Source organism: Cervus elaphus, chromosome 1 (assembly GCF_910594005.1).
Source record: "Cervus elaphus chromosome 1, mCerEla1.1, whole genome shotgun sequence".
NCBI classification, from domain to species: Eukaryota; Metazoa; Chordata; class Mammalia; order Artiodactyla; family Cervidae; genus Cervus; species Cervus elaphus.
The window spans coordinates 61,135,119-61,161,887 of NC_057815.1; the positions used below are offsets into that span (position 1 = coordinate 61,135,119).

Genomic DNA, 26,769 nt, shown 5'->3' on the forward strand with positions numbered 1-26,769 from the left:
CGAAAAGTGCCTGGCACTTAGGAGTAGACCAGTAAGTGTAAATTATATGTAAAATTATGAAGATGAGTTGTTTGATTTTGGGAAGTGAAAAAGAGAATGAAAAAGAATCAGACTAGACTTTTTTGGGGACTGAGGCACTGGGAAGATGGCAATAGAATGGATGCATTGGGAAAACAAAAGGCAGAAAGAGGTTTAAACAAGTTACCGGGTGCAAGCTGGAATGCACTTATAGTCCACCTCAAGGGTCTCACCTGCTGGTAGAAGTACAGCTCTGTCCTAGGCTGTTCCCATGCTGGTTTCACATTCTCTTGGGACCGCAGGGATTCAACTATTTTCTTCAGTTGCCTCAGTTATCCAAAAACATCCTCTACACACTTGGCTGCTCCTGGTTCAGGTCCCAGTTCAGTTTCTTTCTGTCCTCAAACAATGCCTCATGTTTCAACTGTAGCCAAGGCATTGCTACTAATCGCTAGATACATGAAGACAAAAATGCAAAAACCAAGGAAAGGGAAAAGATCTTCTCTTGCTATGTGGTTTTAGAATGCTCCCAGAAGCCTCACTAGTCTAAAAGCAAATTAGAATATGGGAATAAAATGGTCTCAAGGAAGTCATGTCTAAGTGTAAGCGTACACTCCCACATAAATGGGCCCTATGTTCTCGCACTTGAAAGGTCCCACAGAAGATGGAATCATGTGGCTTCCTCTATTCTAGTTTAAAATTATTTTATTTTTATGTCAATTTTATTGAGAAATAACGTATGCACAAAAAAATGCATCCATTTAAGGTATACATTTGATGAATTTTGCCAAGTTGAAACCACTAAACCCCTCAAACCATTCCCATGATCAAGACATAAAATATTTTCATGATCCCCCAAAATTTACAGTGCTCATTTGCAGTCTATTCCTCCCTCTGGTCCAGCCCCAGGCAATCACTGATATGCTTTGGGTTACTATAAATTAGTTTGCATTTTATATAAATGGAATAATACAAGAAGTATTCTTTCATTGATGGCTTCTTTCACACAGTATAAAAAATTTTTTTTCCACACAGTATAATAAATTTTAAATTCAACCATGTTGTTCTTTGTATGAGTAGTTATCCATTTCTATTGTTAAGCAGTATTTTATTGTATAGCATATTTTGTTTAGCTATTGGACTAGCCAGAAAGTTCATTCAGGGGTTTTTGTTTAGCTATTGGACTAGCTATTGGACTAGCCAGAAAGTTCATTCAGGGGTTGTTACACAAAAACCCAAAAGAACTTTTTGGCCAACCCAGTATCTACCTATTTATGGACATTTTGAGTATTTCCAGTTTTCAGCTATTATGCAAAAATCTACTATGAACATCTATACACGAATCATCCTGTGGACAAGGATTTTTCATTCTCTTGAATAGATATCTAGAAGTGAAATGTGTGTGTCATATCACATGTGCATGTTTCACAAGTGCCTAACAAGTTTCTGGAATGGTTACTACCAATAGTGAGGCACGTTCTAGCTGCTCTACGTCCTCTCTGACACTTGATACCCTCAGTCTTCTTAATTTTAGCCTTTCTAATGAGATATTCTGTTTTCTCATTGCAGTTTTAATTTGAATTTCCCTAATGACTAATGATGTTGACCATCTTTTCACATACTTACTGATCACTCAATATCTTCCTTTATGAAATCAGCTATTCAAACACTGCCTAGTTCTAACTGTATTCTCTTACATATTATTGAACTGTAAGAGTCCTTAATAATTTGGAAACCAGTTTTTTGTCAGATATATTCATTGAAAATATTTTCTTCCATTCTTTAGTTTGACCTTTAATTGTCTTAATGTAATTTTCAGAGAGCCAAATTTTTCATTTTGATTATCTAATTAATCAGTTTTTTTATGGCTCATGATTTTAGTGTCCTAAGAAAGTTTTGCCCACTGCAAGGCCATGAATATTAATATTTTACACTCTTCTTTCATCCAGAAGTTTAATAGGTTAATTTTTACATTTAAGTTTTCATCTATTTTGAGTTATTTTGGATGTGGTGTGATGAGGTATTTTGGGTGTAGTATAAAGCAGGATGAATGATCATGTTTTTTCCAGATGGATATCCAATTGTCCCAGCACCATTTGTTGAATAGATTTTCCACTCCTCTTTGCAAATCAGTGTACTAGTGTATTTCTAGATCCTCTGTACTCTTCCATTTCCATTGACCTATATCTGTCTTCATTAATACCATCTTGTTCTTGGTAGCTGTATGTAAGTCTTAAAATGAGACAATGTAATGACCTCTTTCTTTCTTACATACACACCCAAACCACATATACATGTGCAATTTACTTAGGACAAAAGAGTCACAAAAATTCCTATTTCTGAGAAAAGACATCTTGAGTTTGAATATCTCAAAGCTTCTTGACAATCTCAGCAAGTTCAAATTAATAGTATTCATGAACTTTAACAAGTTAGCGTAAAATATAGGTTAGAAAAATGAACAAATATCTGAACTTTTATAACATCTATGTCATCAACTATATCCCTTCTACTGAATTTCTGATAAATATGGCTGAAAGGCCTATTCTCCACAGTCTTCCTCTTTAGAACCTGAGGTTGTGTAATAGAAAGGAAACTTTGAGTTAGGGGATGTCAGAGAAGATCTCTGAATATAAGTTATCTGATGTTCTTTTTCTGTCACATAGATGTCCACACAACTTTATCTGTGTTTTTCTTAGACAACAGGAAATTAAACAAAGAATTATGCTCTCCTTTTTTACAGGGGACAAGTCATTTAAATATAAGCCTAAGTTTACCTGCTAGTCTCTGAAAATCTCCATTTCCCAGTAGCCTGACCCTTACTCTAAAGAACTACAAATCTTTCTCTAGTTCTGTACCCTCAAATCTGTCTCAGACCGACCATCTTCAGGCTTTTTAGCTCAGGAAATAACAAACAAGCTCTCAGGGATTTTTCCATATAAGGTCTGACATTATCTGCTTTCTGTTATGTGACTGTGAAAGATTTGAGCCTAATAATCATAAAACATGTGCCTGTGACTTTACCCTAATTAGGAACAACACAGATTAACTTGACAGTCCTCCTGGGATGGGACAAAGACTGCTTTGGTCTTTTTTCCTGGTGTCTTTGATCTTTCCTCCACTGACCAATGACTTCTCAACCCATAGAGAAGATCATGCCATGAGATTAGAGTCTACCAGTATCTGTAGTTTAATGAAGTATCACAAATTGACCACAGAAGCATGCCCAGATGGAGTATTAGAACACTGCCCATATTCCAGAAAAATCTCTCCTACTCTTAGCTACTTCTTATCATTAATCTCTCTACTTCCTAACAGTTTACACTAGTCATTACTCAGACCTGTGATATTACATATTCATTTTGGCAGGTATTTATGTTTCTATATATGGAATCATATTATATGTATACTTTTGTATTTGGCTTGTTTCAAAACTTAAAATTTTGATATATACCCATATTGTTGTGTATCACCATGATATTGTTTTTATTATTGTACGAATATGTCACTTTTTATTTGCCATGTGACTGTGAAAGGACGTCAGGATTGTTTCCAATTTTTACTTTAATGAATAGTGGTGCTATGAACATTCTGGTGGATATGTCTTGATGTATGTTTACACACAGTTCTACTGGCACATACATGAGGATGAAAAATGACTTATTCCTGTCACTTATATACATGTACCCATAATTTCTTCCTTTGAATTTTTTCTTGTCTACTTTTGTGATACCACTTCAGATTTCTTTATTTCATTTTATTATTTCATTAGTTAGGATGATGGGCAGAGAAGCCTGGGGGCTACATTCCATGTGGTCACAAAAAGTTGGACATGACTGAGCATGCACACACACAGAGAGAAAGGAATCACCCTTTTATGTCATTACTAACTTTCATTCTTATCTGTCACATTCAAAAATAAATTTTTACCAGCTTGGTACATTTTCACTCTCATTACCACCAAACACACACACACACACATACACACACATACACAGTATCCTCACCAGTACAACCTCGTCCTGTATTGAGCTAACTGGAATTTTTTAAGTTTTTATTGAAGTATAGTTGTTTTATAATATTGTGTTAGTTGCTATTGCACAGCAAAGTGAATCAGCTATACAAATACATATATCCTCTCTTTTCTGGACTTCCTTCCTGTTTAGTTTACCACAGAGCACTGAGTACAGTTTCCGGTGCTATACAGTAGGCTCTCATTTGTTATCTATTTTATACACAGTATGTATATGTCAGTGCCAACCTCCCAATTCATCCCATCCTCCTTTCCCCCTTGATACCTATGTATTTGTTCTCTACATCTGTGTCACTATTTCTGCTTTATAAATAAGATCATCTATGGCAATTCTTCAAATTCCACATATATACATTAACATATGATATTTGTTTTTCTTTTTTGTGACTTAATTCACTCTGTGTAACAGTCTCTAGGTCCATCCACATCTCTACAAATGACCCCATCTCGTTCCTTTTTATGGCTGAGTAATATTCCATTGTGTGTATGTATCACACTTTCTTTATCCATTTCTCTGTTGATGGACATTTAGGTTGTTTCCATATCCAGGTTATGTAAGTCGTGCTGCAATGAACATAGGGGTGCATGTGTCTTTTTGAAATATGGTTTTCTTTGGGTAACTGCCCAATAGTGGGGTTCCTGGGTCTCATTTCAGTTCTATTTTTATTTTTTTAAGGAATATTTATACTGTTCTCCTTGATGGCTGCATCAGTTTACAATCCCACCAACAGTGCAAGGGGTTTCCCTTTTCTCCACACCCTCTCAAGAATTCATTGTTTGTATGAACTAGCTAGAATTTTCATTATAACTGTTTTTAACTTTTACCTTATACAATAAAAATCATTTACATTAGTAACGTTACTTTTTCCTTTACTAACTTGGTTACTAATTTTGATCTTAGGATCCAAATCATATACCTTAAGAATATTAAAAATAGTGCTATAATATCATGTAGCAATAGCATGCTGCTACTGGGAACTCTGACATTGGTCTGCTTTGATTAATAAGATATCTGTAAATAACCGAGTTTGTTGATTTGTTTAATATTCAAACTCCTTACTATCTATTCTACGAATAGGAGAGGATTTCCAGGATCTATTAAACAGAGTTGTTTCTGTTGTTGTTGTTAACTTCATATAACATTTTATCTAAATTTTCAACATGGACAATCAGGCCTATTATAGCTCTGGGAAATAGCCTATTTTTTTTCTTTGTTAATTTCGGAAATTATCAGAAATTTCAGGTAATTTTTCTGACCATATTAGACTTAGTCATATGTCAACAGCACTCCTGGATCTAGCCTACCTGTCTCCTTAAAAAGCTTTATAACTCTGCACAGACCTTTCCGTTTCTTTATCCTTTGAAGTTAAAGTCTTAAAAAATTTAACTCAGTTGAACATTCCAGCACAGTAGTTGAATTTTCATGTGTATTCATTCCAATACTGAGACAGAAAAAGTACTTCAACTGGAAACTAAGAAGTAAAGACAGTCAAATGATACATCATCATGTTCAGGCCAACAGAAATGGCAAATTTATTTTTTACACTCCCACATTTTCTCCACTAAAAAATGTTTTCTTAGAATAGAGTTTTTTTCAAAATGTGATTTACCACTTGGCAGCATTTGTAAAATGAAACTTGAGGTGTTTATAAAAACCATAGTTCCTGAGCAACAAGCTAGACCCTCCATGTCAGATTCTCTGTGAGTGGGGCTGGGAATCCACGTTTTTAAGATGTGCTCAGGTAATCATTACACAATATAAAGTCTGAGGACAACTACTTTGAAATATTAACTCATGTTTTTACCTTTAAATTGGTTTAAAACCAAGTCAAGTTCAATCAGTCAGAAGAGTGAGGACATTACAATCTTTAACACCTGCATTAATTTGCTGCAATTTCTGAGTTTTTGGAATAGATTTCTGCCTTCTTTAAATCTATCTCTATAGTTTGGCACTCACATAGACCAAAACTATACACTTCCCTGGTGACTCAAATGGTAAAGAAACTGCCTGAAATGCAGGAGACCTGGGTTTGATCCCTGGGTTTGGAAGACTTCTTGGAGAAGGGAATAGCAACCCACTCCAGTATTCTTACCTGGAGAATTCCATGGACATGGGAGCCTGGCGGGCTATAATCCATGGGGTCACTAAGAGTCGGACACAAGTAAGAGACTAACACTTTCACTTCATTTTCATATGATAAGCATTGTAGAGAAATCATTGATAAAATCTTTCCAGCACCACGAAGAATGGGTAAATAATCTACCTCTAGCCCAAAAATCCTACACTGTAAGCAAAAGCCAAGTAGACAGGAACTAAAAGAATCTTTTCTTCTCCTCATCCTTCTTCCTACTACACATACCTCTAATTCTCTTTCATTGACACAACACCAGTACTAGCTCTGAGGCACACAAAGCTACAAAGAATGACTCACTGATATTGGAAACTATTAGAACAAGTGCCTTATACACAAGTGCTCAAATATACACACCATTTTATATGTATTTTCCTTAAAGAATAAGTCAGTGAAAGACAAAACAGGATCTTCAACAATGATATAGTTCTATGACTATTACTATTACTAGATCCTTGCTGGAACTGACAAACTTGATTTTTATGTGACTTCAAAGGATTTCTTCCCAGACACTCTAGTCAGAGGTGGAAAGGAGGGATCCTGGTATACAACTTAACTGTAAAACTGATTTACTCTTGAGGAAAATACAGTGTGTTCTGGACCTACATACACCTAGTAAAGGCCTCGGCATTCATCTTCAGCAGAGATCATTTTGTTAGGTTACAACAGATACCAAGGATTCAGTCTTTAGCAAGAATTAAATATATGGATTGATTTCCACATGACACTTTCTGTAGTCAATCTAAAATCTTACTTTTACCATGCTGCTTGGTGATCAAAGCCTGTGTTCATTGGGGTATAAACCAATGCTCTCAAATCACAGGCAGATCATCTCCTAATGTGGGGCTATATCCATAGTGTGCCAGTTCCCTTCAGGGAAGGTAATCTTGAAAAATATCTTCTGACACATTCAACCCCTACCCAACACTCAGCACAGTCACTCATGCAGAATGAAGAATTACAGGAGCCTGACAGTATAACAGGACAGACAGACTCCCCAACTTTCCAGTGTCACAACAATATCTGTCCAAATCTGAACCAGACCGTCCAGTGGAGACAATCATTGAGAAGTCTACCCTCCTCCCTATGTGTCTTTGTCTGTGCCCTCGAACTGACAGCTCTGAGAATTCTAGGTCAGTAGGCTTAGTCTTAAAGTCTCAGAAAGAAAAAGCATCTACAGCTACTGTCCCACATTTTTTGTCCCTTCCTAACCTATATAGAGGTCAATGACTATGGGATTTCAAATGCTGAAGAGGCCTTCTTTGGGTTACAATCTCACACATCTCCTAAAGGAAAGCATCTCCCCATTTTGAGACAACAAGAAAATAATAGAATTGCTAAAACATTAGCAGAAAAGACACACAGCATCTCCATTAACTTTCAGTCTATACCAATATGTTGAAAGTTATTTTCCATGTTGCAGAATTTCCATATTGCTATTTCCTATTATTTCCTAATTGGAAATTTCCAAATTGCTATTTCCTAACATTGCCTATTATCTCCTGGCAGAAGCTTCAGGAGATGGGAAGTCACTTCTGAAAGAAAACCTACAGGATCAGCGTTCCTGACTGCAGTTGTGGTATGTAGTTTCTAGTTAAAATAAAAATCAAACAAACAAACAAAAAAACCTTGGCCTTAATTTAGACACTTAAGTCTTTTTTTTTTAAATAATCATATGCACATATATTTATTATTTACTTTATACTTTTCATAAGATAAATAGCAATATGTATGTGCATATTATTCTGTAACATTTTCACTTTTATTTTATACTGAATGATATCCAAGACAAGGTACAGAGGATATGCCTTGTTACTTTCCCTTTTTTTTCTTTTTTCATTTATTTTTATTGGTTGGAGGCTAATTACTTTACAATATTGTAGTGGTTTTTGCCATACATTGACATGAATCAGCCATGGATTTACATGTGTTCCACACCCGATCCCCGCTCCCGCCTCCCTCCCCATCCCATCCCTCTGGGTCTTCCCAGTGCACCAGCCCTGAGCACTTGTCTCATGTATCCAACCTGGGCTGGTGATCTATTTCACCCTTGATCGTATACTTGTTTCACTGCTATTCTCTCAGAACATCCCACCCTCGCTTTCTCCCACAGAGTCCAAAAGTCTGTTCTGTTCATCTGTGTCTCTTTTTCTGTTTTGCATATAAGGCTATTGTTACCATCTTTTAAAATTCAATATATATGCGTTAGTATACTCTATTGGTGTTTATCTTTCTGGCTTACTTCACTCTGTATAATGGGCTCCAGTTTCATCCATCTCATTAGAACTGGTTCAAATGAATTCTTTTTAATGGCTGAGTAATATTCCATTGTGCATATGTACCACAGCTTCCTTATCCATTCATCTGCTGATGGACATCTAGGTTGCTTCCATGTCTTGGCTATTATAAACAGTGCTGCAATGAACATTTGGGTGCATGTATCTCTCAGATCTGGTTTCCTTGGTGTGTATGCCCAGGAGTGGGATTGCTGGGTCATATGGCAGTTCTATTTCCAGTTTTTTAAGAAGTCTCCACACTGTTCTCCATAGTGGCTGTACTAGTTTGCATTCCCACCAACAGTGTAAGAGGGTTCCCTTTTCTCCACATCCTCTCCAGCATTTATTGCTTGTAGACTTTTGGATAGCAGCCATTCTGACTGGCATGTAATGGTACCTCACTGTGGTTTTGATTTGCATTTCTCTGATAATGAGTGATGTTGAGCATCTTTTCATGTGTTTATTAGCCATCTGTATGTCTTCTTTGGAGAAATGTCTGTTTAGTTCTTTGGGCCTTTTTTTGATTAGGTCATTTATTTTTCTGGAATTGAGCTGCAGGAGTTGCTTGTATATTTTTGAGATTAATCCTTTGTCTGTTGCTTCATTTGCTACTATTTTCTCCCATTCTGTAGGCTGTCTTTTCACCTTGCTTATAGTTTCCTTTGTTGTGCAAAAGCTTTTAAGTTTCATTAGGTCCCATTTGTTTATTTTTGCTTTTATTTCCAATATTCTGGGAGGTGGGTCATAGAGGATCCTGCTGTGGTTTATGTCGGAGAGTGTTTTGCCTATGTTCTCCTCTAGGAGTTTTATAGTTTCTGGTCTTACATTTAGATCTTTAATCCATTTTGAGTTTATTTTTGTGTATGGTGTTAGAAAGTGTTCTAGTTTCATTCTTTTACAAGTGGTTGACCAGTTTTCCCAGCACCACTTGTTAAAGAAGCTGTCTTTTTTCCATTGTGTACCCTTGCCTCCTTTGTTGAAGATAAGGTGTCCACAGGTACGTGGATTTATCTCTGGGCTTTCTATTCTGTTCCATTGATCTATATTTCTGTCTCAGTACCAGTACCATACTGTCTTGATGACTGTGGCTTTGTAGTAGAGTCTGAAGTCAGGCAGGTTGATTCCTCCAGTTCCATTCTTCTTTCTCAAGATTGCTTTGGCTATTTGAGGTTTTTTTGTATTTCCATACAAATTGTGAAATTATTTGTTCTAGTTCTGTGAAAAATACCGTTGGTAGCTTGATAGGGGTTGCATTGAATCTGTAGATTGCTTTGGGTAGTATAGTCATTTTCACAATATTGACTCTGCCAATCCATGAACACGGTATATTTCTCCATCTATTTGTGTCCTTTTTGATTTCTTTCATCAGTGTTTTATGGTTTTCTATATATAGGTCTATCATTTGTTCAGGTAGATATACTCCTAAGTGTTTTACTCTTTTTGTTGCAATGGTGAATGGTATTGTTTCCTTAATTTCTCTGTTTTCTCATTGTTAGTGTATAGGAATGCAAGGGATTTCTGTGTGTTAATTTTATATCCTGCAACTTTACTATATTCATTGATTAGCTCTAGTAATTTTCTGGTAGAGTCTTTAGAGTTTTCTATGTAGAGGATCATGTCGTCTGCAAACAGTGAGAGTTTTACTTCTTCTTTTCCTACCTTTTATTTCTTTTTCTGCTCTGATTGCTGTGGCCAACACACCAAAATTATGTTGAATAGTAGTGGTGAGAGTGGGCACCCTTGTCTTGTTCCTAACTTTAAGGGAAATGCTTTCAATTTTTCACCATTGAGGATAATGTTTGCCGTGGGTTTGTCATATGTAGCTTTTATTATGTTGAGGTACATTCCTTCTAGTCCTGCTTTCTGGAGAGTCTTTATCACAAATGGATGTTGAATTTTGTCATAGGCTTTTTCTGCATCTATTGAGATAAGCATATTATTTTTATCTTTCAATTTGTTAATGTGGTGTATTACATTGATTGATTTGTGAATATTAAAGAATCCTTGCATTCCTGGGATAAAGCCCACTTGGTCATGATGTATGATCTTTTTAATATGTTGTTGGATTCTGTTTGCTAGAATTTTGTTAAGGATTTTTGCATCTATGTTCATCATTGATATTGGCCTGTAGTTTTCTTTTTTCTTGTGGCATCTTTGTCTGGTTTTGGTATGAGGGTGATGGTGGCCTCATAGAATGAGTTTGGAAGTTTGCCTTCTGCAATTTTCTGGAACAGTTTGAATAAGATAGGTGTTAGCTCTTCTCTAAATTTTTGGTAGAATTCAGCTGTGAAGCCATCTGATCCTGGGCTTTTGTTTGCTCGGAGATTTCTGATTACAGTTTCGATTTCCTTGCTTGTGATGGGTCTGTTAAGATCTTTTATTTCTTCCTGGTTCAGTTTTGGGAAGTTATACTTTTCTAAGAATTTGTCCATTTCTTCCAAGTTATTCATTTTATTGGCATAGAGCTGCTGGTAGTAGTCTCTTATGATCCTTTGTATTTCAGTGTTATCTGTTGTGATCTCTCCATTTTCATTTCTAATTTTGTTGATTTGGTTCTTCTCCCTTTGTTTCTTAATGAGTCTTGCTACTGGTTTGTCAATTTTATTTACCTTTTCAAAAAACCAGCTTTTAGCTTTGTTGATTTTTGCTGTGGTCTCTTTTGTTTCTTTTGCATTTATTTCTGCCCTAATTTTTAAGATTTCTTTCCTTCTACTAACCCTGGGGTTCTTCATTTCTTCCTTCTCTACTTGCTTTAGGTGTAGAGTTATGTTATTTATTTGACTTTTTTCTTGTTTCTTGAGGTAAGCCTGTATTGCTATGAACCTTCCCCTTAGCACTGCTTTTACAGTGTCCCATAGGTTTTAGGTTGTTGTGTTTTCATTTTCATTCATTTCTTTGCATATTTTGATTTCTTTTTTGATTTCTTCTATGATTTGTTGGTTATTCAGAAGCGTGTTATTTAACCTCCATATGTTGGAATTTTTAATAGTTTTTTTCCTGTAATTGAGATCTAATCTTACTGCATTGTGGTCAGAAAAGATGACTGGAATGATTTCAATTTTTTTGAATTTCCCAAGGCTAGATTTATGGCCCAGGATGTGATCTATTCTGGAGATCTATTCTCCGTGTGCACTTGAGAAAAAGGTGAAATTGATTGTTTTGGGGTGGAATGTCCTATAGGTGTCAATTAGGTCTAGCTGGTCCATTGTGTCATTTAAGGTTTGTGTTTCCTTGTTAATTTTCTGTTTAGTTGATCTATCCATAGGTGTGAGTTGGGTATTAAGGTCTCCCACTATTATTGTGTTATTGTCAATTTCCCCTTTCATTTTTGTTAGCACTTGCCTTACATATTGTGGTGCTCCTATGTTGGGTGCATATATATTTATAATTGCTATGTCTTCTTCTTGGATTTATCCTTTGATCATTATGTAGTGTCCTTCTTTGTCTCTTTTCACAGCCTTTATTTTAAAGTCTATTTTATCTGATATGAGTATTGCGACTCCTGCTTTCTTTTGGTCTCCATTGGTGTGGAATATTTTTACCAGCCCTTCACTTTCAGTCTGTATGTGTCCCTTGTTTTGAGGTGGGTCTCTTGTAGACAGCATATATAGGGGTCTTGCTTTTGTATCCATTCAGCCAGTCTTTGTCTTTTGACTGGGGCATTCAACCCATTTACATTTAAGGTAATTATTAATAAGAATGGTCCCGTTGCCATTTGCTTTGTTGTTTTGGGTTCGCGTTCATACAACCTTTCTGTGTTTCCTGTCTAGAGAAGATCCCTTAGCATTTATTGAAGATATGATTTGGTGGTGCTGAATTCTCTCAGCTTTTGCTTGTCTGTAAAGCTTTTGAATTCTCCTTCTTATCTGAATGAGGTCCTTGCTGGGTACAGTAATCTGGGTTGTAGATTATTCTCTTTCATTACTTTAAGTATGTCCTGTCACTCCCTTCTGGCCTGAAGAGTATCTGTTGAAAGATCAGCTGTTATCCTTATGGGAATCCCCTTGTGTGTTATATGTTGTTTCTCCCTTGCTGCTTTTAATATTTGTTCTTTGTGTTTGATCTTTGTTAATTTGATTAATATGTGTCTTGGGGTGTTTCACCTTAGGTTTATCCTGTTTGGGACTCTCTGGGTTTCTTGGACTTGTGTGATTATTTCCTTCCCCATTTTAGGGACGTTTTCAGCTATTATCTCCTCGAGTATTTTCTCATGGCCTTTCTTTTTCTCTTCTTCTTCTGAAACTCCTATGATTCGAATGTTGGGGCATTTGACGCTGTCCCAGATGTCCCTGAGGTTGTCCTCATTTCTTTTGATTCTTTTTTCCTCTCTAATTCATTTATTTCCACCATTTTATCTTCTACCTCACTTATCCTATCTTCTGCCTCTGTTATTCTACTATTGGTTCCCTCTAGAGTGTTTTTGATCTCATTTATTGCATTATTCATTTTTAATTGACTCTTTTTTATTTCTTCTAAAACGTTTCTTGCATCTTCTCAATCTTTGTCACCAGGCTATTTATCTGTAACTCTATTTTATTTTCAAGATTTTGGATCATATTTATTATCATTATTCTAAATTCTTTTTCAGGTAGATTCCCTATCTCCTCCTCTTTTGTTTGGCTTGGTGGGCATTTTTCATATTCCTTTACCTGCTGGGTATTTCTCTGCCTTTTCATCTTATTTAGATTTGTGTGTTTCGGGTGGACTTTCTGTATTCTGGTAGTCTGTGGTTCCTTTTTATTGTGGAGGTTTCTCCCAGTGGGTGGGGTTGGAGGATTGGCTTCTCAAGGTTTGCTGGTTAGGGAAGCTTGTGTCGGTGTTCTGGTGGATGGAGCTGGATTTCTTCTCTCTGGAGTGCAATGGAGTGCCCAGTAATGAGTTTTGAGATGGGTCTATGTGTTAGGTGTGTCCTTGGGCAGCCTGTATGTTGACGTTCAGGGCTATGTTCCCATGTTGCTGGAGAATTTGCGTGGTATGTCTTGCTCTGGAACTTATTGGCTCTTGGGTGGTGGTTGGTTTCAGTGTAGGTATGGAGGCTTTTGGATGATCTCTTATTAATTAATGTTCCCTATAGTCAGGAGTTCTCTGATGTTCTCAGGTTTTGGGTTTAATCCTCTTGCCTCTGGATTTCAGTCTTATTCTTCCAGTAGCCTCAAGACTTCTCCATCCATACAGCACTGAAAATAAAACTTCTAGGTTAATAGTGAAAGGATTCTCCACAGTGAGGAACACCCAGAGAGGTTCACAGAGTTACATGAAGAAGAGGAGAGGGAGGAAGGAGATAGAGGTAAGCAGGAGGAGAAAAAGGGGGATTCAAGAGAAGAGACACAGATCTAGGCAGTACTCTGTTCCCTAAGTGTTCTCCGCAGCCCAGAACACCCACAGAGATTCACAGAATTGGATTGAGAAGAGAAGGGGGAGGAGGAAATAGAGGTGATCTGGGAGAAAAGAAGGAGAGCGAAAGAGGGATAGAGTAATCAAACCAGTAATCACACTCCTGAGTAAAAGTGGGTAATGAAGGTTGGGTTCTTAAATGTCCAAAGTTGATATCAAATACTGAAAAACAAAGATTAAAAATCTAGAGTAGAGGTTAGACTCTTAAAAATACAACATTAAAAGAACAAAAACAAAAAATTTAAGAAATATGTATGAAGTTCGCTTTAAAAATTGGGCCCCCCCCCCCTTTTTTTTGGCCAGGTTATAGTGGGTTATAAAAATGAAAATTAAGGAGTAGTAGAGGAGTAATAGAGGACTTTCAAAAAAAGAAAGAAAGAAAGACAGAAAAAAAACTTTTTATTTTAATTAGAAAGAAAAATAATAATAGTAAAAATATATCTAGGAATTTCTCTGGAGCTGTTGTGGGCAGTGTGGGTTCGGTTCAGTTTCAGATAACTCCTTGTTCCAGCTTACACTTCTCAATATCTATAGGTCCTTTCCAGTGTCGTCGGTGTTAACTACAGGGATTTTAATCTGTTGCACCTGTCCCGTCTAAAGCAGTTCCCTCTTTATTTGGCTTCTGTTTGCCAGTCTCTTCAGTGTCTAATTTCTGCCTTGACACAAGTGGGCAGAGGTGGTCTCTTGTTTAGGTTCGCTGTTCACTCATGCTGTGGGGAGGGAGGGGCACTGCAAACAAATATCACTGGCGTGTGTGGGGAGTGCTCACAGTGTTCCGGCCACACTGGGTTTGCCCCTGCTCACTGCGTGTGTGCTTTCCCCGTCTACACTGCTCAGGCTCCACGCTGCTCTACAGGGAGCGGGCCCTGAGTTGCGTGCACTTCCCAGGCCCAAGCCGCTCAGGTTCAGGTTTTCGGGTAACCCACAACGGCACAGACTCGGTTGGGCCTGAGTTTTGTGCCTTCTCATCCATGCAGCCCAGGCAACCAGGAGCTTGACAAGCGCACTCTCCCCAGGTGCAGTGCGCCTTATTCCCTCCGTGGTCCCAGCCTCAGTTTCCCAGGCACGCTGGTCCGGTGCAGCTTGTGTCTCTTCTGGGGAGCTGATCTCTGGCTGCGACCCTCCCGGCAGATGTTAACCATCCAGAATATCAGGAAGTCTTTAGTTAGAGACTGGAAGCCTGTTTGCAGTTTGGCAGGGGATCCCGGCTTTGGGGCTGAGTTTGCCCCTTTCCCTTCCTCCCTTCCTCTTGACTCCAGTGGGGGATGGGCCGGTCTGCAGCTGGCTAGCTCTTCTCTGGTATTCGCTCAGTCCTTTGTTCTGGAAATGGGCGGGCAGTGCCTTAATTTAGGGCTTTTCCCAGATTAATTCTCTCTCTCTTGCTATCCCACAGTTTAAGTTGCTGTCTCACGTTAGTTCCCTCCGATTGCCCTCAGGGCATTCAGGCCCAGTCCTTACCCTAAGCTATGCTGCCCGCTCCTCTCCGTTCAGCCCCCACTTGCTGGTGGCGGATGTGAGCGTCTGGGGTACTTTTCTGCTGGGAGTTGCTTTTAGACATATAATCTGTGGGTGTTTTATTTTTCCTCCCAGTTAGGTTGCCCTCCAAGATTCAAAGGCTTCCCCCAGACCTGCCAGAGAGAGGGTTTCCTGGTGTTTGGAAACTTCCTCTATTAAGACTCCCTTCCCAGGACGGATCTCCATCCCTAACTCTATTGTCTCTCTTTTATCTTTTATATTTGGTCCTACCTCTTTTTGAAGACAACGGGCTGCTTTTCTGGGTGCCTGATGTCCTCTGCTAGCGATCACAAGTTGTTTTGTGGAGTTTGCTCAGCGTTCAAATGATCTTTCAATGAATTTGTGGTCTCCCCGTCCTATTCCTCCGCCATCTTAGCTCCCCGTCCTATTCCTCCGCCATCTTAGCTTCTCCTCCTGACCCTTAAGTCTTGATCTTTCCTTTCATTCTCGAATGTATATAAGCCTCCCAATCTTTATTGGACTTGACATATTATCATTAAACCCTATATTTATTCTCCCTGGAGTGGTGGATCTGACATTCTACTTTCAGTTTTCATGGTCTCCTGGAGATGGGAACCTGCTTCTACCTTGGGGAGCTTCTCTTTTTCCTACATTTCCATTCTTGGTCCCATAGAGTCCTCTAGTCCTTGGGCTTTATTCATCCCATTCAAACAGCCTTTGTCTCTTTTCATGATGTTTTCCCTGATACACTTGCCACTTTTCAGGTTACTTTAGTTCATAGGCCAATCTTAACTGAATATCATCTCTTAAAATTTGCCTCTACCACCTGGAATAGGTATAAGCACCAAATGAATTCCATGTACAGAACAGCTCAGTTATAATCCTAAACCACCTAAACTCCAAGTCCCTTTGGTCAACTAAAAGGATATCTTGAAGGTTATATGCATCTCCATATAACAGCCATCTTACTTGTTTGGGTGGCATATACTCCCCGTGCTATTCTTCTGTCTTAACTCCTTTCTATACTCTACCCTGATGCACTGAAAAATTCCCTGAAACCTAATCTGCATATGTATTCCTTCCAAGTTCTCTGGTTTAGGTCTTCAAGTCTCCACTAACAGTTCCTCTCTCCAGATTTTCCTAAGCTGTGAAGCATGCTCTTATAAGTAAGAGAATCTGATTCTCCCTTGGCTAGGTGGTGGCAATCTCCTTCAGATCCTCTTCCCCTTCAGTGGGATTTACCTCATTGAGTCCCACATCCTTCTGGGCACTGACACTGTGGTTCCAACAGAGACTTTAGAAAAATAAAAGATAGGAGGTGTTAACATTTATTGTTAACACATAACATATAACATAACATATAACATATAACATAACACATAACATAGCTCTTAGTCTATGTCAAACACTGGACTGAACAATTCACATACTTTACAATTTGGCACGCAGATGAGGTTCCAACAGAGACTTTAGAAAAATAAAAGATAGGAGGTGTTAACATTTATTGTTAACACATAACATATAACATATAACATATAACATAACATATAACATAACACATAACATATAACACATAACATAGCTCTTAGTCTATGTCAAACACTGGACTGAGCAATTCACATAGTTTACAATTTGGCACGCAGATGAGGGTAGCTCCATGATTCCAGGCCTACCTAATGACCTCCTTTTGCTGCTAAACAATAGAATGTAGCATAGATGTAGAAATTTTCAGATAAAATGAAGGACCCAAACCAATTGGTTTTGCTTTAACCAAAAGGAAGATTATCCTGGATAGGCTCAACTTAATCAAGCAAATGGCCTTAAAGAGAGACTCAGCCCTTCTTTAGAGATAATTTTCCCTCCTGCTGACTTACAGAAGTAAGCTATCATGGTGAAGGAAGGCCTATGAAAAAGATAAGGTGGCCAGGAACTGTAAACAGTCCTAAAATCACAAGTAAATTAATTCTGTCAATATGTATAAGCTAAGAGCAGCTTTTCTAGTTGAAACTCTAGATGAAAATACAGTTCAGTCAACACCTGGAGTGCTGCCTTATAAAACCTCAAGTACAGCACCCAGCTAAGTCATGCCAGACTCCTGACAGAAACTGGGCTATATCTGTGTTTTGAGATACTAAGTCTGTGGTAATCCATTATAAAACAATATAAAAATAACACAGATTTTGATGCCTAGAAGTGGTACCTAAAAACTTGGAAATAGCTCTGAAATCAGTCAATTGAGCAGGGACTAGAAGATCTTTGAGAGAAAGCCTATATGTTTTCAACAGACTGTTGGTAGAAATCTAATCTTTAAGTGTGCCATAGTGAGAGTCAGAAGAAATTGAGGAATATGTTATTAGAAACAGAAGGAGGAAGATTCTTGTTACAAAGTGATAAAAAAAAAAACTTAGCAAAATTATATCCTGGAGTTATGGTCAAGAAAATACTTAAAAGCTGGTTTTCTACGTAGGGAGATTTCCAAGTAAAGTGTTAAAAGTGACTCTTGAATTCTTTTTTCTATTTATGATAATATGGGAGAGGAGAATGATAAATTGAGGAAAGAACTATTAAACAAAAAGAAATCAAGACCATACGATTTTGAAATTTCTCACCATCTGTAAGAATTAAGAGATTCACAGTCTTAATCTCTGTTTAGTATGATTGTACAACTTTTCCCTAAAACTTCAGAAAGATTAAAAGGTGAAAGAATCAGGCACAAAAATAGGCCTTCCTATCATTTTAAGGATAAAGGTTCATTAGAAAACTAGAAATAAAACTACCATATGACCCAGCCATCCTACTAGTGGGCTATATATATGCTAAGAAAACTGGAATTGAAAGAGAAACCCATACTCCAGTGCTCACTGCACTACTATTTATAATGGCTAGGACATAGAATCAAACTAGATGTCTATTGACAGATGAATGGATAGAGAAGCTGTGGTATATATATATACAACAGAATATTAGTCAGCCATAAAAAGGAATGCATTTGAGCCAGTTCTAATGAGGTGGATGAACTTAGAGCCTATTATACAGGGTAAAGTAAGTCAGAAAGATAAAAACAAATGTGGTATATTAACACATATATATGGAATCTAGAAAGACAGTATTGATGAACCTATGTACAGGGCAGCAATGGAAACAATCCTAAAAGATGATGCTATGAAAGTGCTGCGCTCAATATGCCAGCAAATTTGGAAAACTCAGCAGTGGCCACAGGACTGGAAAAGGTCAGTTTTCATTCCAATCCCAAAGAAAGTTAGCGCCAAAGAATGCTCAAACTACCACACAATTGCACTCATCTCACATGCTAGCAAAGTAATGCTCAAAATCCTCCAAGCTAGGCTTCAACAGTACATGAACCGTGAACTTCCAGATGTTCAAGCTGGTTTTAGAAAAGGCAGAGGGACCAGAGATCAAATCGCCAACATCCACTGGATCATCATAACAGCAAGAGAGTTCCAGAAAAACATCTACTTCTGCTTTATTGACTACGCCAAAGCCTTTGACTTTGTGGATAGCAACAAACTGTGGAAAATTCTGAAAGAGATGGGAATACCAAACCATCTGACCTGCCTCCTGAAAAACCTGTATGCAGGTCAAGAAGCAACAGTTAGAACTGGACATAGACAGTGGACAGGTTCAAAATTGGCAAAGGAGAACATCAAGGCTGTATATTGTCACCCTGCTTATTTAAATTATATGCAGAGTACATCATGTGAAATGCCAGGTTGAATAAAGCACAAGCTGGAATCAAGATTGCTGAGAGAAATATCATAACCTCAGATATGCATATGACACCACCCTTATGGCAGAAAGCGAAGAAGAATGAAAGAGGATCTTGATGAAAGTGAAAAAGTTGAGGAGAGTGAAAAAGTTGGCTTAAAACTCAACGTTCAGAAAGCTAACATCATGGCATCTGGTCCTATCACTTCATGGCAAACATATGGGGAAACAGTGGAAACACTGACAGACTTTTATTTTGGGGGGTTCCAAAATTAGTGCAGATAGTGACTGCAGCCATGAAAAAAAGACACTTATTCCTTGGAAGAAAAGTTATGACCAACCTAGACAGCATATCGAAAAGCAGAGACATTACTTTGCCAACAAAGTTCCATCTTGTCAGAGCTATGGTTCTTCCAGTAGTCATGTATGTATATGAGAGTTGGATTATCAAGAAAGCTGAGCACTGAAGAATTGATTTTTGAACTGTGGTGTTAGGGAAGACTCATGAGAGTCCCTTGGACTGCAAGGAGATTCAACCAGTCCATCCTAAAGGAAATCAGTCCTGAATATTCATTAGAAGGACTGATGTTGAAGCTGAAACTCCAATACTTTGGCCACCTGATGCAAACAACTGATCCATTGGAAAAGACCCTGATGCTGGGAAAGATTGAAGGCGGGAGGAGAAGGGGACGACAAAGGATGAGATGGTTGGTTGGCATCACCAACTCAATGGACATGCGTTTGAGTAAGCTCCAGGAGTTGGTGATGGACAGGGAAGCCTGGTGTGTTGCAGTCCATGGGGCTGCAGAGTCAGACATGTCTGAGCAACTGTACTGAACTGAATAGAAACACAGACGCAGAGAACAGATTTGTGGACACAGCAGGGGAAGGAGAGGTTGAGATGAATTCAGAGAGTAGCATGGAAACACACATTACCATATGTAAAATAGATAGCCAATGGGAATTTTCTATATGATGCAGGGAGCTCAACCCAGTGCTCTGTGACAACCTAGAGGGGTGGGATGGTAGGTTGGAGGGAGGTCCAAGAGGGAGGAGATATATTGTTACTTGGCTGATTCATGTTGATATATGGCAGAAACCAACACAATACTGTAAAGCAATTATCCTCCAATTAAAAATAATAATAAACAAGTAAAAATCATTTTAACCACACCCTCCCCAAAAAAGAGGATTTGGGTTTGCCTTACAGATATCAACCAAACTAAAAGTCCTCTAGGAAGCTTAAGGGTACTGTTTCCTACTATTTCAGCAGGAGGACAAGGCTTAGAAGGGTTTGTCTGGAAAAGATCTATAAACGTGGCTTCTGCCTAGAGCAGTGAATCCCATTGACATTTACAGAAGATCCACAAAGTACTTGAGAAAATCTGTTCAGCAGAAACACTACTAAGCTGATGTTGGAGAGAGTGTATGTTTATGTCTGTCAGATATAGCTGGTTTAGAATATTGTTCAACTCCCCCATTTGCTACTGATCTTCTAACTGTTTGTCCATTTGGAAAGTACAGCATAGAAATCTCCAACTAGTGCTTGCTTCGGCAGCACATATACTGAAATCTCCAACTATTATTTTAGAACTGTCTATTTCTGCTTTCACTTCTCAATTTTTGCTTCCTATGTGTTAGAGTTCTGTTGTTACGTTCCTAGGTTTATATCTTCCTTATGGGTTCACATTTTAATCAATATTTAGTTTTCCTCCTTGCCTCTTGTAACAATTTTGACTGAGTCTATTTTATCTGATCTTGGCACTGATATCTCAGTTCTCTTTTAGTAACTATTTGCCTGGAATGTCCTCTTCCATTCTTTTACTTTTACCTACTTGTCTTGGATATGAAATGAGTCTTTTCTAGACAGCATATAATAGAATTTTGCTTTTTAATCTATTTGGAGAATATTTACCTTCTAACAGAAAAGTTTAATACATTTATAATTACAGATAATGAAACATTTATTTCTGCAATTTTGCTTTGTCTTTTGTATGTTTCATATCTTGTTTGTTCCTCAGTGTCACCATTAACTGCCTTCTTTTGTGTTTGGTATTTTTGTAGTGTATGATTTTGATCCCTTTCTAATTTATTTTTCTGTATATTTAAAAGTTATTTTAGCATTGGTTGTGCTGGAGCTTACAATTAACCTCACAAACATGTAATAATCTATTTTGAATTAATATCATATTAACTTCCCTAGGTATGTAACAATTCTGATCCTACATTTCTCCATCCCTCCCCCCTTTATGTTACTGTGTCACAAATTACATCTTTCTACTTTGTGTGCCCATTTAACATAGGCTTATCATTATCATTTTATGATTTGTCTTTGTGATCAAACTGGGAAAGAAAAAGGAGTCAGAAACGAAAAATACACTAATACTGGCTTATATATTCCTTTACCTGTGCTATTTCTTCACATGGCTTCAAGTTTACTGTCTAGTGTCCTTTCATTTCTGCCTGAAGGGCTCTTTTTAGCATTTCCTATAGGACACATCTAGCATCACCAACTCAATGAACATGAATTTGAGCAAACTCCAGGAAATAGTGAAGGACATAGGAGCCTGACATGTGACAGTCCACAGGGTCACAAAGAGTTGGACACAACTCAGTGACTTGATAAATAGGACTCATCTACTAATGATGAATTCCCTCAGCATTTGTTAATCTGGGAATGTCTTAACGTCTCCTTTATTTTTGAATGATAGTTTTGCCAGGTATAGAGTTATGGGCTTTCTCTTTTTTAGGTACTTTAAATATGTCATCTCACTGCCTTCTGGCCTCCATGGTTTCTGCTAAGATGTACAGTCCTTTTCTTCATGAGTCTCCCTTATATAGGACAGTCATTTCTCTTTAGCTGCTTTCAAGTTTCTTCCTTTGTCTCTGCCTTTAAAAGTTTTATTATAACATGTCTCAGTGTGTATCTCTTGTGTTTTTCCTTTCTAAAGTTCATTGAACTTATTGAATGTATAGATTCATGTATGGTCATGTTGGTCATAGTTTCTTCAAAATTCTTTTACATTCCTTTCTCTCTATTCTTTCCTTAAGAAACTACCATAATTTGTATGTTCTATTATTGAAGGTGTCTCACAGATCTCATAGGCTCTCTTCATTTTTGTTCATTCCCTTGTCTTTATGTTCCTCAGACTGGATCATTTTAAATGATTTGTTTTCAAGTTCTCTGATTTTCAACTCTGACTTCTCAAATCTGATATTGAAATTCTTAGTGAATTCATTTCCTATATTGTAATTTTTAACCTAGACTTAGTTTGGTCCATTTTTATAATCTGCATCTCTTTAGTGGTGTACACTGTTTCAGGAATATCATTCCCCTGGAGTTACACAATTTTTGTCCATGATTTCCTTTAGTATTTTGAGCATATTTAAGCCAGTTGAATTAAAGGCCTTGCTGAATAACTTCTATGATTTGATTCTTCATAGATAGTTTCTATTAATTTTTCTGTGAATGGGTCATATTTTATTGTTTCTTTGCAAGTTTTTAAAAAATTTTTGTGGAAAACTGGACATTTTGAATGTTATAATAAGGTAACTCTTGAAATCATATACTTTCTCATGCTCAGGGCTTGATTTGGTTGATTCCTATGAGTTTTGGTTATATGTCTAGCACTTTTCTACCTTTTTCTGTAAAAGTATTAGTGGTATGTGCTCTCAGAAATGTGTCCTTTATCTTCTAGTAAGTTTATGCATTGTTCTTGATGAAAGTGAAAGAGGAGAGTGAAAAAGTTGGCTTAAAGCTCAACATTCAGAAAACTAAGATCATGGCATCTGGTTCCATCACTTCATGGAAAATAGATGGGGAAACAGTGGAAACTGGCTGACTTTAGTTTTCTGGGCTCCAAAATCACTGCAGATTGTGATTGCAGCCATGAAATTAAAAGACACTTACTCCTTGGAAGGGAAGTTATGACGAACCTAGACACCATACTAAAAATCAGAGACATTAATTTGCCAACAAAGGTCCGTCTAGTCAAGGCTATGGTTTTTCCAGTGGTCATGTATGGATGTGAGAAAGTGAAAGAAAGTGAAAGAAAAAGAAAGAAGTCGCTCAGTCATGTCCGACTCTTTGCGACCCCATGGACTGTAGCCTACCAGGCTCCTCCCTCCATGGGATTCTCCAGGCAAGAGTGCTGGAGTGGGTTGCTGTTTCCTTCTCCAGGGGATCTTCCCAACTCAGGGATCAAACCGGGGTCTCCCACATTCCAGGCAGACGCTTTAACCTCTGAGCCACCAGGGAAGCCCAATGGATGTGAGAGCTGGACTATAAAGAAAGCTGAGCACCGAAGAATTGATGCTTTTGAACTGTGGTGTTGGAGAAGACTCTTGAGAGTCCCTTAGACTGCAAGGAGATCCAACCAGTCTGTCCTAAAGGAGATCAGTCCTGGGTGTTCATTGGAAGGACTGATGTTGAAGCTGAAACTCCAATACTTTGGCCACCTAATGCAAAGAGCTGGCTCATTGGAAAAGACCCTGATGCTGGGAAAGATTGAGGGCAGGTGGAGAAGCAGACGACAGAGGACGAGATGGTTGGATGGCATCACCAACTCGATGGACATGGGTTTGGGTAGACTCCGGGAGTTGATGATGGACAGGGAGTCCTGGCATGGTGCAGTTCATGGGGTCGTAGAGAGTCGGACACGACTGAGTGACTGAACTGAACTGAGGTTTTTTTGCCTGGAGAAAAAACAAAAACATACCCAAACAACAGCAAGAAAAAAACCACCTCTCTGCATACTAGCTCAGTGTTCAGCATGCCTTCAATGCCTTGTTATTCAGTCACTCAGTCATGTCCAACTCTTTGAGACCCCATGGACTGCAGCATGCCAGGCTTTCCTGTCCATCACATCTCCCAGAGCTTGCTCAAACTCATGTCCATTGAGTCAGTGATGCCATCCAACCATCTCATCCTCTGTCGTCCCCTTCTCCTCCTGCCTTCAATCCTTCCCAGAATCAGGATCTTTTCTAATGAGTTGGTTCTTCGCATCACGTGGCCCAAGTACTGGAACTTCAGCTTCAGCATCAGTCCTTCCAATGAATATTAAGGACTGATTTCCTTTAGGATGGACTGGTTGGATCTCCTTGCAGTCCAAGAGACTCTCAAGACTCTTCTCCAACACTACAGTTCAAAAGCATTAATTCTTTGGAGTTCATGCTTCTTTATGGTCCAACTCTCACACCCATTCTATGACATTACCTTTCTTTGGGATTGGAATGAAAACTTACCTTTTCCAGTCCTATGGCCACTGCTGAGCTTTCCAAATTTGCTGGCATATTGAGTGCAGCACTTTAACAGCATCATCTTTCAGGATTTGAAATAGCTTTACTGGAATTCCATCACCTCCACTAGCTTTGTTCGTAGTGGTGCTTCCTAAGGCCCACTTGACTTCACATTCCAGGATCTCTGGCTCTAGGTGAGTGATCACACCATCGTGATTATCTGGGTCACGGAGATCTTTTTTGTATGTGTATTCTTGCCACCTCTTCTTAATATCTTCTGCTTATCTTAGGTCCATACCATTTCTGTCCTTTATTGTGCCCATCTTGACTCCAGCTTGTGCTTCATCCAGCCTGGCATGTCACAAGATGTACTCTGCATATAAGCTAAATAAGCAAGGTGACAATATACAGACTTGACATACTCCTTTCCCAATTTGTAACCAGTCCATTGTTCCATGACCAGTTCTTTTTTTTTCCAATTATTTTTATTAGTTGGAGGCTAATTACTTCACAACATTGTAGTGGGTTTGTCACACATTGACATGAATCAGCCATGGAGTTACATGTATTCCCCATCCCAAACCCCCCTCCCACCTCCCTCTCCACCCGATTCCTCTGGGTCTTCCCAGTGCACCAGGCCCGAGCACTTGCCATGACCAGTTCTAACTGTTGCTTCTTGACCTGCATACAAGTTTCTCAGGAGACAGGTAAGATGGTCTGGTATTCCCATCTCTTTAAAGAGTTTTCCACAGTTTGTTGCAATTCACACAAAGGCTTCAGTGTAGTCAGTAAAGAGGAAGTAACTATTTTTCTGGAATTCTCTTGCTTTTTCTATGATCCAATGATCTTGACAATTTGATCGCTGCTTCCTGTGCCTTTTCTAAATCCTTCAGTGCTTAACCAGGTCCTTTACAATTCCGCTTTAGCCTTTAGTTTCTGCTTCTCTTGAACCTAAAGATCATTTAGAGATATAAATCCTACACACAGGGAACATTTTACTGTTCCACTTCCCCACAAAATGTCTTTTCTCAGTCTTTCTTACCAAGTTTTCAACATGTCTATTGTTTACCTCAACCTTAACATCTTTCCCCAGATAGGAGGGATTGTCTATTTACCTTTCTTGTTTGCAAGGAATGCCCTCCACTTGGCTCCATTCTGATGGAGCTCTGTGCTGCACAAAATAAAAGCCAAATTGCCTTTCTTCAGTCTTTCAATAACCCCAGAGAGCTCCAAGTAGAGAAACACAATCTTTGAGATCAGAGTCTGCTCCTTTCCCTTTAAAAGAAGGGGCAAAGGTCTCACAATGGCAGCGTGGCCTATATCTTCCTGACTCTCTCAAGCAGGGGAGGAAGGTGGCCCAAAGGCAAGTAAAAGTGCCACAACACTCCCCTCCCATGTTTAAGTTGCCTTTTTCTTGATCAGCACACATACACCTTTAATTGTTTTCTAGATTTTCAACAAAGTAGAATCTGATGTTTTTTCCTCATTTATTGTTTCAGTAGAAGGATGGACCCCTGGAGTTATTTATCCCTTCATATTTGTAGATGTGCTCCCTTGTAATTTACTTTTCATAATGGTTGTGCTTAATAACTGTCTTACAAAATCCTGAACATTTACCAATTTTCTCATGAGACAATATAACCTGATTCCATGATACCATGAAATATGGTCACTGAAGGCATAACAGATGCTTACAGAGGTTTCTGAGAAGGCACTAAAAGGGAATCTATAAGAAAAGTTTCCCAAATCAGTCAAGAATTGAAGGCATATGACTAAGATTTTATTCCTCCCTGAAAATGCTCTTGTATGCTTTTGTAACGAATTTATCACTTATTCTTGTCCCCTACACATACCCTGCTTCTAATCTCAATGAGAGTTTCTCACAACATAAACCCTTACCTGCTCTAGCTCTCAGTTATCAAAACTCCTAAAGATTTTAGGCTCCTTTCAGCAGGCAAAGTAATAAAATACTGCAGTATCATAACATAAATGTCAGATAATATTCTAGGTCAAAGCTTTGTAGAAGAAAATGTATGAACCAAAATTTCATAGGCAGTGTTATTATTTTAAATATTATAGTTATGACTAGGGTCATAGGATATAAAAACAGTACTAAAATGTTTATTTCTAAACTAAACTTCTGTTGCAAGCATGAAGTTGAGACAAAGTCTATAGTACATGACAATATTTCCTTATGTGGAAAAGTTTTCTATCCTTGCCAAGGCACTGCTGAATTAAAAAAAAAAAAGAAAAGCTATTGTTTCTGGAAAATGAGAGAAAGAGAAAGAAAACTGAAAGCATTTCCACAGCAGTGGGTAGAAGTAAAGGAGGGGCTCACCTTGACAGCTGGGTGATGAATAAGGCTTATATGTGTGATGTTCCACCCAGGGGCACTCACACACATACACACACAAGATAACCCACCTTATAATCAGTAGTCATCTTCTTATAATGCTATTGTATTTATTATAACATTGTA

The 26,769-nt window shown here is 38.2% G+C and overlaps 1 protein-coding gene across 1 annotated transcript in view; it reads left to right on the forward strand.

Moving 5' to 3' along the window:
• Positions 1-26,769, forward strand: part of LOC122694965 (interferon-induced very large GTPase 1-like) — a 1,416,129-nt gene that overhangs the window by 1,367,368 nt on the left and 21,992 nt on the right. The window contains exon 5 of the mRNA XM_043904384.1: positions 7,690-7,759. The gene's annotated coding sequence lies outside the window, so the exon portion shown is untranslated. The remainder of the gene's footprint in view (positions 1-7,689; positions 7,760-26,769) is intronic.